Raw genomic sequence first — 20717 nt, 5'->3', positions numbered from 1 at the left:
ATCTCAATGAATTTTTTTTTGGTTCCTTTGCTGTCCCAAACATGAAGTTAATATAATATTATTATAGTCTGTCGAGAAAGTGAAGAAATTAAAAAGTGGCAACATCGTAGTGTCATCCCTTTCAAATCAATCTAAGATAACAAAAAATTAAAACCGACATCCAAAGTAAAAACAATAATAACATCCATATTATTAAATGAACTAAAAAGTATTTAATAATTTTTCCTATTTAATATTGCCTTTTTCCGAATTCGAGTCATCCGAATTCGAATGACGCTACGATGTTGCCACTTTTTAATTTCTTCACTTTCTTGACAGACTATACCTAGCGGAATAGAGCAGCAATCTCGAGCTGTCAATTAACGAAACCGAAATTGATTTACGTCTGTGTGTAAAATTTTTTTTACATATATATACACTTACACCAGCACCTTTCTCAGAGGTTAAATTGTCAACGTGCTGATAAGTGCCGACTGGACGCCAAACATTTAAAAAAAAATTGGTTCTGCTGTCATGTATCTCACGTCTCTTCTTACCACGCAATGTTTGGTAGTGACATCTCGCTTGCTCAGGCCTTTGTTTCTCTATTCCGCTAAGTATATTAACTTTATGGTCCAAAAACTATGCTATTGACGATATTGTAATTATCTGAAATACAGGAGCTGGCTGTTCAGATGTCAAAATTAAAGCCCGATCAGTCTCAAAACTTTGCCTTTATAATATTAGAACGCCTTACAGAGCAAAACGATTGCAGACTGCTACACTGCGACTACTACGAGATCAAAAGCAGGTTATAATAATCCAATCAAAAACGTTAATTCTTGTAAAATGTCGCCTCGACGATCACATATTATTATTAGGTTTACCCAGTGAAAAGATATGAGATCTCATGTAGAGCCACTAAAGCCAAGTCAGCCAAGCTTCTGAATCTACATGGCTTAACTCTACTGACCCTAACTTGAACAAACTCTACATATATTAGTAAATAAGTATGGCTTTGCCGTTTCGCTACCGTCGCGGAGGTGATGTGAATATTTAGTTTCAGATCTGAAATTAGTAACGAAATAGCCGAGCCATACATATTTACTAATATTATGTAGAATTTGTTTAAATTAAGTAGAGTTAAGCCATGTAGATTCATAAGTTTGGCTCTACATGAGATCTCATATCTTTTTCACAGGGTAAACCATAAATTTAATATTCCGCTAGGTATATTAACTTTATGGGGTAAACCCTACGGTAAACCTAATATGTATTACCTATGTCGTTGTCAAGGCAACATTTTACAAGAATTAATGTTGATGAGATTTCAGTTCTTTTCGTATGTTGGTTCGTGTAAGTACTTATTTAAAGGTTTTTTAGTTACTGTCTACAGTATCGTGTAAACTCTTACGTCCTAATTCATAAAATTGGTGGAAGTCCCATATAAACCTCCACCCCCTATTTTAGGGGATGGGTGGCAAAAAATACAAGTTTATGATTTTTTTTGTTGGTTGTATCACAGTGCAATAATTAAATAGATAGTTGTATACTATACTTAGATTACATACCAAATTTCAGTTTTCCAGCACTTCAGGAAGTAGCCAAACATTTTGATGATCATCAGTGTGTCAGTGTATAGTGTCAGTGACGAAATCGGTGTATTTTAGATATTGAAATAAAATCTAGAGTATTAGAGCTATTTAATTGAGAGATTGGATGTTTAAATAATCTATTATTGACATCATATCCTGAGAATATGAACTATCAGGTACATCGGGAACCAACTCTATGAGGGTTCAAAAAAACGACGAAACACTTTAGGTAGCGCCCTTGCGCTTCGCTTGGCCTGTCTCGGCGGTATATAATGTCTATACCTATATAATAGCCCTAAAACCGCGCGTTCGCGCCGCTGCTTACAAATCCTGCCTAAAACGCGAACGCAAATTATGCTTGACTTTTTCGAACATTTTCCTTGTAACGTTTTTCAGGTCATTACCATAAGTACGCGCGAATTGAATATATAGATATATAACAAAGTTTCCACATACTTAATTGTGTCATCTCGTTTTCTGTGTGTGACTCTAATTGGCGCTAATATATAGTGAGCTCTAGCCGGATTGGAGCACTTAGGCGCTAATTTTCCTGCAACTTTTGTGTTAGCACGATCCCACGAAATGGACGCGTGGTAGGGCCCGGATTTACATTATGTAAATACATTAGTTCGTTTCGTAGTTTTCGGCCTAGAATGTGTTTTTTACATGAATTATCATGTTTAGGCTGCGAAAAACCAAGTTATATTTTCCATATTTTAGGGTTTTACAAAGATAAGTCCATAAAACAATAACATAACTAAATTTAAACTATGGATTTCCGGAAAGTAACGCCTGATTCCATTATCTATTATTTATTGTAATTTAATACAATTTTTTTCCATATCGTTATTTTTACCCGACTACAGCAAAGCAAAAGGAGGGTTATGATTTTGACAGGCTATATATGTATGTATGTATGTATGTATGTATGTATGTATGTTTGTATGTATGTATGTATGTATGTATGTATGTATGTATGTATGTATGTATGTATGTATGTATGTATGTATGTATGTATGTATGTATGTATGTATGTATGTATGTATGTATGTATGTATGTATGTATGTATGTATGTATGTATGTACATCTGTTCTTTCGTAACTTCTAAACTACTTATTAGAATTCGACAAATGACATATCATTAGAAGCGTCTTAATTGTCCGCTGGTTATAGGCTATATGGGGTTTCACAAAATCTAATGTGGCGCCCTCTAGCGGACAAAACATACAGAGTAAAAAAATAAAGTTAAGATACATATGTCGTGTTTGGTATCATTTGAATTGAATTGATAGCATTTGTTTGTGACTTTACCTGTATTCATGGGCTGATTGCATATAATTCACAATATCTTTTCGTTCATAGCTTCTTTACTACTTATCAGAATAAGACCACTGCTGTACCATTGAAGGGACTCGATATTCTGTAATTTATCGAGTGAATCTTAGCCCCAAAATAATTGAAATAAAAATAAAGTTTAAAAAACTAATACCCGACTACTAAAACACGCTCTAAAAAGTATGAAACAAGAAAACAGTTTATAGGGATATGGAAATGTTTAAAGGATAGCCGTGGTCGTATGCCACCTACTATAGCAAAACAGATTCATTATAGATAATAAACATACGACCACGGCCAATGATATTCTATGTTACTAACGTAACTAGATTGGAAGTTTACGGTAGCAACGCGTTGCCACTTCGAAGATGCCTGCAGGCATATCTCACATACATAATGACATAACGAATATATGACTTGACATTGTCTTTTGAACAAAAAAGTGGTAACGCATTTTTGAGAATCTTTTGTAAGACATTGCTACTCTAGTATTTTAGAAACTCATTGACCACGGCTATCGTTTAAACATTTCCATATCCCTATAAACTGTTTTCTTGTTTCATACTTTTTAGAGCGTGTTTTAGTAGTCGGGTTTTAGTTTTTTAAACTTTATTTTTATATAAGTACTCCATATTTTTTCCATTCCCTTCCCATCCCTACCCTCCCCTATTACCCTATTCCCTCTTAAATGGCCGGCAACGCACCTGCAGCTCTTCTGATGCTGTGAGTGTCCATGGCCGACGGAAGTTGCTTTCCATCAGGTGAACCGTTTGCTCCTTTGCCCCCTTATTTCGTAAAAAAACAAATTATATATTCTCTCTCTCTCGGCGGGGACACTATACCGTGTCCCCAGAACGGGCACTGAAATGCACTGGAATGCTGGATTGGCATAATGTAAACCCGCTATGAAGGTGAGAAACATAACGATTGCTCGAAGGTCGCTCTTATCAGTCAAAAGGAGATAGTAATCGAATAATGCGACAAAATGATAAATAACGTGCGATCTAACCAGATGTAACCAGATTTTCGGCTCACGTGAGCAACTGTTGTTAAGTATGACTGGTTTCGGAGAGGCATTTTAAACAAATCCTGTGCGCGACGCGTAGATATGCATTTCTAAATTTGTATTGAATAGACAGATTTTAATTGCGTCCTCATTGCAAATCTGTCAATTCAATACAAATTTAGAAATGCATATCTACGCGTCGCGTTGCAGTCTGAATTGACCCTTAGCTGTCAATAGTTTCTGCGCTCACAAGCATTTAGGAAAAGCATTGTGACTGTGATGTAATTGGCATACTTAATACTTATCCCATTTTGTCCCAAAATGTAGTACTTATGTCCAATACAGTGTGTTTGTGTAAACACCGTTGTCCTTGAAACCATCAAATGAGACCGTCAAAATGAACAACTTTTTCTATGAGAACAATTCTGGGAACTCAAAAATAATGCCCGGATCGGCAATTTGAATGGGTATGTAGACGGATTTTTTTGAGTTCCCAGCATTGTTCTCATAGAAAAAGTTGTTCATTTTGACGGTCTCATTTGATGGTTTCAAGGACAACGGTGTTTACACAAACACACTGTATAGGAGATATTGGACATTCCTTTCGCTTTCTTCTGATTAACTTCATTGCAGGTCCCAAGATAGACTTAGCAAGTCCCTCGGGCATCTCTGAGTATGGCCACAGAATATATATTAGTGTATGGCTGAGATTATAAATATTATCAAAGTGTTTTTCATGGTTACCGCTGTTGATTCTGGTGAGTTGCGACTGTCCGGGTAATTAACGGTAAAAAAAGATATTAGTGCGCCTATCTGTTCTTGACTCGTGACCGGTGTCAAATAATCTCTTGAGAATATATACCCAAAATTTCAGGCTGACGTATGATAATTGATACTATTCGATATATTCGCGCAGCGCACAGGATTTGTTTAAAATGCCTCTCCGAAACCAGTCATACTTAACAACAGTTGCTCACGTGAGCCGAAAATCTGGTTACATCTGGTTAGATCGCACGTTATTTATCATTTTGTCGCATTATTCGATTATTATCTCCTTTTGACTTATAAGAGCGAGCAATCGTTATGTTTCTCACCTTCATAGCGGGTTTACATTATTCTAATCCAGCATTCCAGTGCATTTCAGTGCCCGTTCTGGGGACACGGTATAGTGTCCTCGCCGAGAGAGAGAGAATATATAATTTGTTTTTTTACGAAATAAGGGGGCAAACGAGCAAACGGTTCACCTGATGGAAAGCAACTTCCGTCGGCCATGGACACTCGCAGCATCAGAAGAGCTGCAGGTGCGTTGCCGGCCATTTAAGAGGGAATAGGGTAATAGGGGAGGGTAGGGATGGGAAGGGAATGGAAAAAATATGGAGTACTTATATAAAAATAAAGTTTAAAAAACTAAAAACCCGACTACTAAAATACGCTCTAAAAAGTATGAAACAAGAAAACAGTTTATAGGGATATGGAAATGTTTAAACGATAGCCGTGGTCGTATGTTTATTATCTATAATGAATTTGTTATGCTATAGTAGGTGGCATACGACCATAGAAATGCATATCTACGCGTCGCGTTGCAGCCTGAATTGACCCTTAGATACCCAATTCAGACTGCAACGCGACGCGTAGTGCATTTCTAAATTTGTATTGAATTAACAGATTTGCATGACGTGTCATGCAATTAAAATCAATACAAATTTAGAAATGCATAATATCTACGCGTCGCGTTGCAGTCTGAATTGACCCTAAGTACCGTAACATCATCGAATTTCTAGTAAATGTATAACTCATGTATAATCACAAATTCTGCGTAGTGAATACGTAGCTTAACTCGATCGTGCTTACATAATTATTTTGTCCAACTCATAAACTAGTTATTGGTTACTAAGCAAGCTGACCTTGACATTGAATTTGGTGTAAAGCTGGCCAAACACAGGCCGTTAATCCAAGTAGTGCGTTTAGGATCCAAGATCCTCTCTATCTTTTAAACGCCTTTTGTTTGATATACGTACCATCGAGGAAGTTGATATGCAATTGACAGATTAACGTTATTTGGTCGAATGTGTCAATTCAATGTTAATTGTGATCTGTCAGTTGGGTTTGACGTAACGTAACCAAACTACTTAGGGTCCCCGATTTGCGAATTTGACAATAATCGCGATACAGGTCGAACAGGTCGAAATTATACTTTGACTTGTTTTTGCAGTTATTTCCTTAAATATTGATTTTACAATAAAAATAATAAGGGCTAAAGTTGTAGAAAAACAAATGTTCGACAAATTTGATCTTTATCATTTTCTTGAAAAAATAAAAAAAAAGGAGGTTAAAGGAGATATAGCTAAAAAAAGATTGAACCTTCAAACCAATATGGCGGCTAACGCACACGTTGTGGCTGGTCGAGTTTTCGAATTTAAGCTATTTGTGACTTCCTCTAAACACTGGTGCAAAAAAATTTCTGACTATAATTAATTTCAGATTCCCATACAAGGCTCAACTAACCCTACTGGGCTACTAGGTTTTTCACAAAAAGCCATTAATTAAAAAATACTGATTTTTTTCCTTAAACTTTGGTTTTTCTATGTTTAATTCACGGAGCTCATACAAAGTATTAGCTCCGTGGTATAATTCCACTAAATTCATAACATATTGCCTGTGTAAGCGTAGTCCACATGACGCGTGTTTAGCTATCAAATCAATATCAAATGAAACTTTTTTTATTTTCTGTGTATTTAAATATGAGAAGTATCGGTCAGTTTAGACTTTAGTGTGAAAACCCGAGAAAAACTAAAAAACCAGCAGCACCCCCGCCCACGTTCTTATAAAGCCAGCAACGTCTTCTGTCAAATTCTGTGGTCAAAATTAAGGTTAAAGTTAAATTAGCCTTAACTATAACCATAACTTTAACTTTAACCACGCCTCTGGTACAACCCAACCTTAGTAGAATAAATGATACCAAAACATCAATAAGTACCTTTTATCGACAAGTTATATTGTGAAATAATTCATTTTAAAATTTCCATTTAACATAAGTACGGTACTTAAGTAATTTTTGCCGGAAGTGTTACAATTTTTGAGAATTCGCCAGAATTGAGAACTTTTTACCAAGGATGAAATGAAATTTTCACAGAATTCTTTATTATGTTATGTGTACTTAATTATTTAATAATAAAATTAAAATTAAATTAAATGTTAAGAGGCTGCCATACAAAACACAACTTTTAGCCTATTTTTTCTCTATAACGGTACGGAGCCCTTCGTGCGCGAGTCCGAGTCGCACTTGGCCCATTTAAAAAAAATATCCCACCCCATTACTCCCACTACCTCCCATGGCCTGCCAAGTGCCAGCGCGCAGATTATCAGGTCTGTCTGTCTGAAAGGGTTGTTCAAGGAAGTAGCTAACGGAGTTTCATTAGCTGCTAAAATGTAAAAAAAATGTAGCTGAAGCTACATTTTTTTTACATTTTTGCCCCACCCCACTTCTCCCACACCCACCGGCCACGGCCTGCCAGCACTAAGATTATCAGAAAGGGTTGTTCAGGTAACTTTTAATACAGCTGAAGCCACATGACCGATTTGGTCGCCACTCGCCAGCTCTCCGTCGATTATGTTATACATACTTAAATCTGTTCAGCTATTTTTACCGTGAACATAAGACAGACATAATATGGATAGACTGACACTTTCAAGAAGCACACTTTTACATTTATAATGTTAGTACATGTTTATTGTTTGTAGTAGAGTCATTCCAAGGGAATTGTTCGTGTATTACCAGCTTCATATAAAATAATTTGTATTTATTTTTACTAATAAAAGGTTGTATAATAAATAGTATATCCACCACGTGTTGGATATGTTGATTGATAGCAATGGAACAGCAAAAAATGGAATGGGTGTAAGCGAGAAAATGGTTTTTGTCGCGTAATTTAAAAACCATAAATACATTTCATTTAAGCTATGGGCAAATTAAAGTGTATGCTTGAACCAATCTATGTACACATTTTGGAAGCTTAAATCACTCTCCTCTGTTGGCAAAATAGGAATCCCTTTTTTTTACAGAGGTCTTTTTGATTGATTATTCTGTGTTATAAAAGTTGACCAATCGTGTTATGCTATGGGCAATTCAAAGACAAAGACATGATGAATACTGACAATAAACTTTAATTTCTTAGCTTTAGTCATTGCTGAGAAAAATCGATATCGCTACAGCCAAGTTATCAAGGCCTTAAGTATATTATTTAGAGCTCTACAAATAAATGGAAAATTTATGAATACAAGTCCAGATTTTTAAATATATTATGTATTTATTATTTCTGACAATATATTACCTAAAACAGACGTGCGTAATGCGTATAATCAGAATTCAGAGTTCAGACCGGATTTAATTTTATTTAAAATTATAATTCTAAAGAAAATCAGTAACGAATAGGCCAATAATAAGTAGTATTCAGTTAAAAAAAATGATCTTTTTTTTTATGAAATAAGGGGGCAGACGAGCAAACGGGTCACCTGATGGAAAGTAACTTCCGTCGCCCATGGACACTCGCAGCATCAGAAGAGCTGCAGGTGCGTTGCCGGCCTTTTAAGAGGGAATAGAGTAATAGGGGAGGGTAGGGATGCGAAGGGAAGGGAAGGGAATAGAGGAGGGTAGGGAAGGGAATAGGGTAGGGGATTGGGCCTCCGGTAAACTCACTCACTCGGCGAAACACAGCGCAAGCGCTGTTTCACGCCGGTTTTCTGTGAGAACGTGGTATTTCTCCGGTCGAGCCGGCCTATTCATACCGAAGCATGGCTCTCCCACGTATAAAAAAAACTATTAATTAGACTACCTGCCGTGATAGGCAGGGCCGTAAATAGGGCCACCGGTGCCCAGGCACAGGGCGTAGACTCTGGGGGGCGCAAGAATGGCCTGACCAGGCAGGATTCAGGACTATTATTTTTTCGGTTAGCTCCCGATAAGTTCCCGCTGCGTTCCTAGTGCTCGATTCCAAAAATAAAATAGGCCTATACATGTACCCTGGGTACATATTAATAATATCTTAAAAAAAACAAGGATCCAGTTGTAGAAGCTCGCACAGGGCACAAAAAAGGCTGCTTACGGCACTGGACTGATAGGTAAAAATCTTGTTCAAAGATTCCGATACACCTACATACAGCCCAAGCTAATAAAAGCGTGTTAAAACCCGATGACACCCAATATTATTATTACCTAACCCTAATAATATTTTAATTGTATAAATGATGACTCGAAAATCTAAATATTGTATACGAGCTTTTGCCCGCGGCTTCGCTCGCGTTAAGAAGTATTATTATATACAAACTTTCATCCCCTATTTGAACCCCTTGGGGTTGGAATTTATCAATATCCTTTCTTAGCGGATGCCTACGTCATAACATCTACCTGCATGCCAAATTTCAGCCCGATCCGTCCAGTGGTTTGGGCTGTGCGTTGATAGATCACTATGTCAATCAGTCAGTCACCTTTGAGTTTTATATATATAGATTAATCAAACTCATAAGAATCGAATATGGAATAGAATCCTTCTTTTGCTCTTATTTTTTGTCGCAGTCGGACAAAAGTACCTTTTTTATCTGCTACAGTCTGCGCACAAGTCTGTGACATCTATCCTACCAAAAACGTAAATCTAAATGAGTGCCAAATTCTATGCAAAATCTAAATTTTGCTGTGTCAGCGCTGCCACTTTTACAGTGAACTCTATACACTGTACTCATACACACCCTAAAATATTATCACTTAATTTTGTTACACCCTGTGTATTGTTTTTTTTATCATAAAAATATTACTTATAGCTATGGTGATCAAGCTTAGGGTATCAGAGCATTTTATGACGGTCATTATATTTGTTCCCAAAATATTATTAAGTATACTTATTGTTTATTCGCTATTAGTTATAACTTTTATGTATCAATGATTTTTATTGAACGGCTTTGGTAATGTGTTTGTTTTGTGAGGATAATATCCATTTGGGTGTAATGTAATGTCAATATTGACGACGGAACATTAGCCGAAGTGACATTTAATGGTCACTTTTCACAACTTTGAGAGACGGGACAGGACATCTTAAGATAAGCTCTGTTTTGTTTGCAGTCTATATTGCACGGTTCCGTTGCGAAAAACGAATAAATAAAGTGTACCTTACAGACCGACAAGGCTTTAAATAAACGTGTAAAAAAAGTAAATAACGCCGCCATACGAAAACCCCATTTTTGACATGTTTTTGACAGTAATTATCCTTTACCGGCAGCGCCCCCGACCACATTCATTTAAAGCTTTGTCGATCTATAGCTTTGTCGACCATGTAAAGTGCACAGATTGAAACTGCAGTACAACTGGCTGATGATGATATACGAAACAAAGGCCATCAGCTAATGGACGATAACATTGTCTATTGTGGTTTATTGATAGCGTCCGGTTATTACACAATTCCATAAAGCCTAGGTCGTCTGAGTCAACGAACTTATTATCTAGGTTTAAAGGTTTGCTTGTAGTCGATACTGTCATAGTCATAACATTTTAATATTTTTTATTGGACTCATTTGAACTTTAGCTATGTTCACACTATGCGCTTTCGTCTTCAATTTTCGTCATCTTCTTTCATTTAATTTTCTTTTTGGCGCATTCAATAATTAAATGCGTCAACGAACGCAACGCCAACATTGTCATTTTTGTTTTTTGGATACGGTCAGAGGGCATGCGTCGCGGGTATGCCTCACGTTCGCTGTTGACTGCACTATAACGCATGCCCTTGACGAATAGAAAAAGGCACAGGGTGTACAAAGCTTTTCTTAGAGGTTTCTCACAGGTGGCCTACACCCCCCCCCCCCCCAAATCTAAGGTAAATTTGAAAAAAAAACCCCAGAACCGTCCGAGAGCGCAGATAAAAAAATAGTGTAGTGACTAATGAGTGACCCCCCCCCAAAATTTCAGGCTGCGACCGCGCCTGACAACACTGTGAAGTGTGAGCCTTATGTCAAATTTAATATTAACGATAACCGACCAAATTGAGTGGTTACGGTTAACGTTAAATATGGCGTCATTTTAAATATTTAGACTTTTATTTTAGACATTTTGTTTTAGTTATAGTGAGTTGGTGCAACATACTCTTATTATTATTATTTCTAACATCAATCTTAATGATTCCTTTCACTGCTGGTAAACCCTAAAGTTAGACTTAGATACCTGGCCATGGAAGTGCCATAACTCATAAGTGACCGGCAGTGGAACGAAATTCCTAAAGTTATCCCGAAGAAAATAGGAAAAATACTTTGAAAGGAATTTGAACGAATAGTTCCTTTATACTTCGCCGAATACATTTTTATAGTTGATCGACTATTACTCAAATACCTGTGAAGTCTTCTTAGCCGTGATAGTTCTCCTTTTAAATTCAGCATACTTCCTACTCCCGTGCTCCTACTCTTTCACATTTCCAGAAGCAACCGTTTACTGGTAGAAAGGAAGAGGAGTTTAACGATTTTCTACACTTTAAAACTTAATATTTCACAAACGGATCCCTAAATCGAAAAACTATCTATGAATACTAATAATATTTAAAAAAACCGGCCAAGTGCGAGTTGGACTCGCCCATGAAGGGTTCCGCAGCAGCAATAAGGTTTATTTCTATGAAATCAAAAGGTTTTTGATTTATTTTTATATTTCAGTTGATTTAATGAAAGTAAAAAAAAAATTTTACTAACTTTTTAGGTGTGGAAAAAAAATACTATTCGATAGATTTCCTAAAGAGTAACAATAAATCCTCCATAAGTTTTGTACAAAAATGATGTTGGCGAAAAAAAAATAATTACGAAAATTGTAAGGGTATAATATAAGTATATAAAACGAGTCCTTAAAAAGCAAAAATACTTATATGTATTTACAAACATGGATAGCAAAAACAAAATAAAACTAAAATTAACTACTGACTAAACTATTGTAATTATAATAAAATAAAAATTGTTACACACACTAATAACTCAAACAATTTCAAATGAAACTTATAAATAAACAATAATAAATAATAATCAATTAAAGCAACGCGTTTTACAAGCATGATGGATCTCCAATGCTATCATCGCCTTGTAATGACACAACTTCACTTTCTTCGTAATCTTTAGCTGATAAAAGAAGTCTTTCAAGCAACAGGTCGACTGTGTCTGGATAGAAATTCTTGGTGTTTATTTTTAGACAACTTTGGACGAATGTGAGACAAATATGGATCAGAGCTTATTAAAAAGTTGTGCAACAAATCTTCATTAGTTTCTGCTCGACTCGTCTTTTTAGTATGCATCTCTCTAGTATTTCTAAATTCTTTATTCCTTGCCTCTGAAGCTTTATACAGGGTGTAACAAAAATAAGTGGAAAAAAAATTGGTCTTTCAGCGCTGCTACTTTCTCAGTAAACTCTCTATAAGGAACATATACCCACCCTAAAGTATTATCACTTATTTTTGTTACACCTTGTATACATATATTATACCCTTACAATTTTCGTAATTATTTTTTTTTCGCCTTAAAACATCATTTTTGTACAAAACTTATAGAGGATTTATTGTTACTCTTTAGGAAATCTATCGAATAGTATTTTTTTCACACCTAAAAAGTTAGTAAAATTATTTTAAAATTTTGAACCCCTCTACTGCAAAAGGCTGCACGTAAATTTTCGTATTTTTTTTTCTAAACCTTTTATACCACTAGAACTTTACTAGTTTTAAAAATGAACCAGAATGACTTAGTAGTTTTTGCAAAAAATCTATTTATAGATTCTTTTCCATACAACATTTTCGTAATAATTACGAAAATGTGTTTTTTCACCTACAATATACATTTTTATAAAAAACTTAATAAGGATTTATTGTTACTACTCTTAAAATCTATCGGATGGTATTTTTATCCACACCAAAATCGAACTTTTTTGCGAATGTCCACTGTTTAGCGATTTCGTACCACTCTGCACCGCGACAATAATTTTGAAGCGGTACCGGTAGCCCCTCTTACATTTTGCCGTCTTGTCCCGGACAATTGTAATGCCTCTTGTAAGTCCTACCCAACACTAGTTGGGTATCTACATCACACTATAATTGTTTGATGCGAAGATGTTTGATATAGCCGTTTAACTTTTAGGTATAGGTTTCCTTCTTTGAACTAAGCGATATTATTTACATCCTAAAATTAAATAAATATTTGCAAAGAAATGCTGACACTATGCGTTACGACTATACGAGTACTTTGAACTTACATATTTTTAAGACTATTTTTAGAGAGAAAAGTTCTCTTTCCCTTTTTTTATGAAATTATTAGGGGGCAAACATGCAGACGGGTCAGCTGACGCGGCGGAAAGCAACTGCCGTCGTCTATGGACGCTGTAACATCAGAAGAGTTGCAAGTGCGTTTTCGGCCTATTTATGAAGGAATAGGCTAAGGGAATAAGCAGAAGAGAATAGGGGCTGTTCGCCCATATCCTTTTTTTGTTATCTTAGTATAAGTATAGGTTTTTCTCATGGGATAGGTTAGGTTGGGTTTGATATTTTTTTTTGTTGTTTCTGTACTAATAGTATTTCAGCTTTCTCAGACTTCAGGAAGTACCCTAACAGTTTTGATAATCGGTGAGTCAGTGCCAAAATTGTGGGTTTTTGGACACCTATAAAATCTCAAGTATTATTATACTTGAGATTTTATAGGTGTCCAAAAACCCACAATTTTAAAACTTTTTGCATTTAAGAATTATATTCATGTTACAATATCTTGAAAATTTCAACTATCTGGCATTATCCAAACCAAAGTTACGAGGGTTCAAAAATAGGACGAAACGTTTCAAGAAAAGGTAGGTAGTTGCGCGCTTCGCTTGGCTCGTCTTGGCGGGGAGTGCCCCCAGATAATATAAGATTTTTACTAACAATAATGGCAGTGCCTGTCTTAGCACTACCAGCGCCCTGGGCGAGATTTATTCGGCACCCAGAGTGCTGGTGCTTGGTAGTGCTGAAAAAATTAGCGCCCCTTTTGTTTGCCTTTAGCGCCTCTTTTTGTCCAGCGCCCTGGGCGGTCGCCCAGCGTCGCCAAACGTCGCTACTGAATAATGTAGGTATGCTTAAGTTGTCCGAAAATAAACATTTTATTTTTATAATTTTTATGAGGATAATTCTTTTGTAATCTAATTCTATTACCATGTGGCTACTTAAATTCTAGTGCAAATTCGATCTTTGACTTCAGTTGATAATACTATCAGCACGCCTCCACTACGTGTATATGTACTTACTATCACGATAATTGACGTTCGCAATTTAAAAATAACGAAAAACATTCCTGTTACAAACATGACAACAAATTGTTACTACACAATTACAGATATTATAATGCGATTAAAACTCCCTAGTAAAACAAAATAAATTTTGTAGAGAGTTTTAATAAAATTAATGCTAGCAGGCAGCAGCTTTTCTGACCTTTTATTCTTTGTTTAAATTCTAGTTGTCCAATGTCCATATCTATGTATAGGGGGCTTCCCCCAATATGCTTAATATTTTGTCTCATTTCTTTTTTTATTATTATTTTTTGTACAGAGTAGCATCATAAAGCGACTGAAGCTAGAAAGCCCAAAGGGCCATTAAACTTTGTTTATTGTAATTTGTAACCAATCCGACGACGGTTAATTTTTGGAGAAACGAAGCGGATTGGTCGGATACCATGATTGGTAAGGTATCTTCGGCGTAAGGTTGTGGTGATCCACAACCTTACGCCGAAGATAATCGCGAAAAGTTACTTTGTCTAAAACTAGAATGAAATATATTATGTTTGTATCGATAATGTGATAGGTATCCCATCCCCTAATAAGTTGATTAATTTCAACAGTGAGTTGATCAATTTAGAAATCTCTTCAAACTTTTCATACCTTTCTGTTGCCGGGTAACCGGTGAGAGTGAAAAGGCGGCTTTTAATATTGCAGGCGCTGGGTGGAGTTGAGTCTGCAAAATATGTGTGAAGCCATGAACTGTGAATGGGGTTTAGTTCGGGAAAGCATGCCGTTTATGATTCTGAATTTTGCTAGGAGTCATGTTGGTTAATTTCTTTGAACTGGGTGGGTAGTGTAAAAAAATACTAATACGACTCCTGGCAACAGTAACTCAGCATACTTTTCTGAGTTCAACCCTATTCACGGAATACTCAACTCTACCCAGTGCCTCTATAATAATATAATCTAACGACTAACCTAAGCTTCGTCTACTTACTAGTCTAGCATCCATTGTCTTCGCAGCTGTAAGCATAGTTAATCAGAACCAATCAATATTTGAGACCACCAAAAGTTATTCCTCTCCTTCTGAACTGATAAGAGCCGGAGATCAGTCAGATATTATCTCTTACGTCAATGTGTTATTGACCTTCTTGATATAAGTACACTTTTTACGCGCCACCGTTTTTTACTAGATTATACATTGGAAAAAAATTAGCTGCTCAGTGTATCTTTTTATCCAACTACCATCTTTTCCACACGATTTTTTGCCTTATCAGTGAGATCTGTTTTTAAAAGAGATTCCGTACAATTTTTTTTTTTTGGATGGGAGACCACTATCTAAACTAGCTAGCGATTTATTAAATTCACCGGGACGCCATGGCGACGTGGCCAGCGACGTCGCCAACTACTTCTAATGAGATTTGAGATGTATGACGATTGACGGGTAACTCACCTGACGACCGACTGGCGACGTTGCCAAGTAACCAGCGTAGCCAGAGTCGACCGCTCCGTATGCGGCAACTGGCGACGTTGCCAGTTGTTTTCACGTCTTTGTTCCATCACTCAATCAGTCGCTGATTTTAGCACAACCACAAAACGCCGCTACCGGCATATTTCCTGTAGTTTTCATACATTTTATATGGACTCGCCGCACACGGTTGACGAATGACGCCACACGTAGGGATTGCAATCCGGAAAACCAGACCCGGATATTCGCAGGATCCGGCGTCATTTTAGGGGTACCGGAACCGGTCCCAATATACCGGATCCGGAGACCGGATCCGGTGTTAGCGATTTGTGGCAATAGTTAATAGAATCAGGCGTTACTTTGCGGAAATCCATAGCCTAAAATTTTGTATATTAATATTTTTAGCAAAATTCTGCGAAATAAACACCAACCTGTAAGTAAATAAGTGAGTGTATGCCGTGCTGCGCATGCCTATGCGTACACTCACTCATGTACTTACAAGTTGGGATTTATTTCGTGGAATATTGCTAAAAATAATAATATACTTTAATTTGTGGCATACTGATATGCCACAAATTAAAGTATATTATATATAAATGCGTTACCCCTGGATAAGCTTTTTCTCACTTTTTTAGGGTACTGTAGTGAACAACGAACCGTTATAGTTTCGGTCTGTCTATCCGTCTGTGTGTCTGTCCGTCTGTCAGTCCACGGTTTTGCTCAGAGACTATATATAGGACCTACAATGCTGTAAATTGGCATGAATATACATATTAATGATTCCAACAAAAGGGTATATAAAATCGTAAAAACATATTATATTTTTTATGGTACCTCCCATACACATGAAGCGGGGATGTTTTTTTTCTTTCGCGTCCACCCGACCGTGTGGGGCGTTCGCTGGATAGATTTTAAAAAATATTACGAGTATTCTTAGATCATTTTCCGATTTAGGGATCCATTTGTGCAATATGAAGTTTTAAAAGGGAAAAAATCGTTACAGTCCAGTGTCTCCCCCTCCCTTCTACGAGCTAAACGTTTGCTTCTAGAAATTTGAAAAATCACGGGAGTAGGAAATGTGCTGAGTTTACAAGTAAAATTATCACGGCTAAGAAGACTTCAAAATTATTGAGTAATAGTCGATCAACTAAAAAAATGTATTCGACGAAGTGTAAAGGAACTTTTCGTTCAAATTCCTTTGAACGTGACTGAGATGATGTTGTTAGTAGTGTAAAATACGTCATAAATCTATATTCATTGGCTATACAAAAATTATCAAAAACTAGCGGTACCGTACTACGGAACTGCAGCAGCTCTATTAGAAGCTATTATATATATATTAAGCTAAGTGACGCTTTAAAATGATGAGCAACAAATGGATGTATATTGTTAAATATCAACTCGCCAATGACTACAGCTACGTATGGTGGTGGGGAGGGTGCAATTAACCTGCTCATTCTTCTAGGCTAGGCCGACTATGTTGCCATAATGCCGTAATGTGCGTGAGCAACCATACGGACATTTAAAATATTATTCCATGCTCTACAGTTTTTAAAGAGTGGTTGAGAGCGCTTTGAAAATATTGCATTAATCAGCTACAAGTGATGCATATATGCCTTGTTTTTGAATTAGAATGCAAAAATAGAATGATTTTCGGTTTTTAATTCAATTTCATCAATCCGGCCGGACCCGACCGGATCCGGCCGGATTGACGGTAATCCAGTCAAATCTGGTCCGGATTGAAAATGACGCCGGATTGCAATCCGGCGTCATTTTCAATCCGGATAGCCACACGCTACAACGATTTACTTTACGCTTTACGCCGATAGCCACACGCTACAACGATTTACTTTACGACCAATAGACTAGCTTAAAACGGCGTTTGTGGCTGTCGCGTGTGGCCTGTGTGCGGCGACACTAAGTGATATCCTCAGATAATTGAAAAAATTTTCAAGGTATTTTCGTAAATCTGCATAGAATTTTAGAAAAACACCGCTCTGTGGCGACGTAGAGAGTAGAGACGCCAGACGTTGCCATGGTAACGTCACTGGCTACGTCGTCATGGCATCCCGGCGAGGTATGCCGTATGCAGCGTTGCCAGACGTCCCGATTTTGGCTTGACGTCCCGATTTTTTCATCAAAATTAAATGTCCCGCGCGGGACAGGCTCAGTCCCGCTTTTCGGGGAAAGCCCAAACGTACGTGCAGTGCAGCGTGCTGAGAAAGAAAGGTGCGTAATCGACGAAGATAAGACTGTGGGACGTAGAGGGGTGGATTTTCTTTTGCCACTTTAGCTATCTATTGTCATTTAAACGTTATTTTAACGCAAAGAAAAAGATAAAAATTAATAAAACTTTATTTTATACTTTTTTTTACCTTTGTCCCGCTTTTGACTGAAGAATCCCGCTTTTTCACTCAAAAAGTTCCTATTATTAACACGCTTTTACTAGCTTGGACTGTATAATATTGTGGTATACAATACAGTCTATGCAGTATGTAACGGAATCATTGAGCACGATTTTTAACTATCTCCAGTAGTTTGAGAGCCAATGTCAATGTAATAATTTGTTAAAAATTTTCAATAAAAAAAACGTGTTTTTTTTTACTTTTTTCAACAATTATTTATCTCTTATATATTATAAAATTCTCGTGTCACAATGTTAGTTACCGTACTCCTCCGAAACGGCTTTACTGATTTTTACCAAATTTTATTTGCATATTCAGTAGGTCTGAGAATCGGCTACTGGATACTTTTCATATTGATAAGTGCACTTGTTGAATAATTAATAGTAAATTATTACAAGTCGAGACTGACGGCGACCATTGTTTTGGCGACGGGATAGCGATGGAGGTTGCCATGGTGCCATACTTATTTAGTCACTTCAATAAAATAATACGGGCGAAATACTTTATACGGTAAAACAACTACAGCTAGTTACTTATATATATTATTATATATATAAGACTGATCATTGGTCAAGTTCACAACCAAGGCGAAGGTCTTCTCAGATCGAGGCCATACTGCTACTGTGCGTTCAGCGTTGCGTTGTCCGTGTCGCAACGGGAAAAGCAGAAAAGTAGTTGCAAATGGTTCGTGTAATATTACACACGGTGCTGCTCGCCAGTTCTGTTATGCTGGAACTTGGCTTGACACGCGGTAGCGTGCGGCGTGTCTAGATCGAAGGGGAAAGTATGTAATCTTTGTGCTACACAAGTTCGCACAACAAAATACACAGGTACAACCTAGGTGTAACAAAACAAAGTGACAATAAGGTTCCGTAAGTGTCCCTTATACTTCACTGTGAAAGTGGCAGCACTGAAAGATCAACTGCTTTTTTATATATTACGATTAATAGCACGATTGGTCAATTCGGGCACCGCTAAGCTCCGCTCCGCTTTAGTGGAAACGCAGCCTTATTCTTGCACTTCATCCTAAGCGCAGGCCTTGATGCAACGCATCAATGTAGCATATTATTATTATGAATTATTATCTTTCTCTTTATGTAATATAATAGCTAATGGATTTTAATAATAATAATAATAATATTTTTTTTATTTGCACATACAAAAGAAAATACATAAAAGCACATAAAAGAGAAAAAAAAAGAAATAACAACAACAAAAAAAGTATTTAAAAAAATTACAAAGTTGTGCAAAAAGGCGGTCATACTGCTTTAAGCAGTTTCTTCCAGACATTTTTTTAATTAAGTATTAAAAAAAGACAAGGATTTTAATTTTTTCAAGTCTCGCTATAACTCGAGAACAGCTGGACCGATTTGGATAATTATAATCTTAAAAATATGTTCGCGGAAGTCCAGGCCGGAAGGTTTATATAAGGAGAAAAGTGATAAGTTATATGTATAACATAGTATTTGTATTGAGAGCGGCTGCGGTAAACGCAATGCAACGCAACGATATGGCCTCAGTCCTCACAACAAAAGGTCCTCTAAAATCCATTGGCTTGAAACATTAAGAATAGATTTCCTTTAATTTACCATTGGTCTCACGATAACATGAGGCCGAAAAGCGGAAAAATCCTCAACAAATATCATTATCTTGAGCTTTGTTTCGTTTGTTTATAAATTTTGCTGATTGTGTATAAACTGACCCCCTCTGAAATCTGATAATTTGTGTTGTGTCGTTACCTCAGTCTGTATTAAATTACGTCATTCAATATTTTTGATAAATGTTATTGGGTTAAAATTACACTTCGCACTTTTTAGACAGCAAAGTTCTATAAGTTTATAGCTGCATTATTTATATAGGTCTACCAGGATGAAGGATCTGATGGCAAAAAGTGAGAAAAGAAATTGTCTCTATTGCTTACGCCAGTATTATAGTACTCTGTGCTATGGCTATAGTACCTGAGAGAAACCGAGGTTATTGGAATAAAACATTTTAATTCTTTTTTCGGCGGTTGATTCTGTGTGTGAAACAATATAAATATAAAAATTTATCCAATGATCAAGAATATTTTTTGAAAATCTGCCATCCAAATTTGCCTCCGATCCTGGTAGACCTACAACATTGGCAACAATTGATTCATAGACAGACCTACGTCATTTGGCATGGGTTATGTTGCGACACAATATGGTTACTAGTTACTACTAATAACATGGTTACGACGGTCTGTCTGTCTGTCGGTTAGGAAGGTTTGACAAAACGCAACCAAAATACGTAGGTCCGCACCCGCCAGCCTGCCGCCTGTCCACATGTCCATGTTACGAGTTACGACGTCGTTAACGTGGAATGATGCGGTAACGAGGCACGGTACGTTGTCGCGACGTGATATTTACGTCAACCTAACGAAAAATGCACGTCACGATGTAGCAACATTGTACGTCACCATACCTTGTAAAACTGCTACATTCTTCACTATTTACCTAGATATGAAACGCACCTGAGATTTAGGACAAAAAAGACGTAAAATGTTACTACACGTACACAGTGACGCCCCTTTTTACGTTACGTTGACGAAAATTTTCACGTCACGTCAACGTACCGTGCCACGTTACCGCACCGTTCCACGTTGACGACGTCGTGACGTGGAGATTTTTGAATTTAGTACAAAACACAAACAATGCACAATAA

The 20717-nt window shown here is 36.8% G+C and overlaps 1 long non-coding RNA gene across 1 annotated transcript; it reads right to left on the bottom strand.

Annotated features, from left to right (window-relative positions):
- Positions 1 to 12297: 12297 nt before the first annotated feature.
- On the bottom strand, positions 12298 to 17543 carry LOC121739057. Its single transcript, XR_006037388.1, has 3 exons — positions 17463 to 17543; positions 15138 to 15142; positions 12298 to 12309 (listed from the first exon to the last, which is right to left on the bottom strand). It is a non-coding gene; the product is annotated as an uncharacterized LOC121739057 (long non-coding RNA).
- Positions 17544 to 20717: the final 3174 nt, after the last annotated feature.

The sequence above is a fragment of the Aricia agestis genome, chromosome Z (genome assembly GCF_905147365.1).
Source record: "Aricia agestis chromosome Z, ilAriAges1.1, whole genome shotgun sequence".
NCBI classification, from domain to species: Eukaryota; Metazoa; Arthropoda; class Insecta; order Lepidoptera; family Lycaenidae; genus Aricia; species Aricia agestis.
This window is presented reverse-complemented; position numbering and strand designations above follow the sequence as displayed.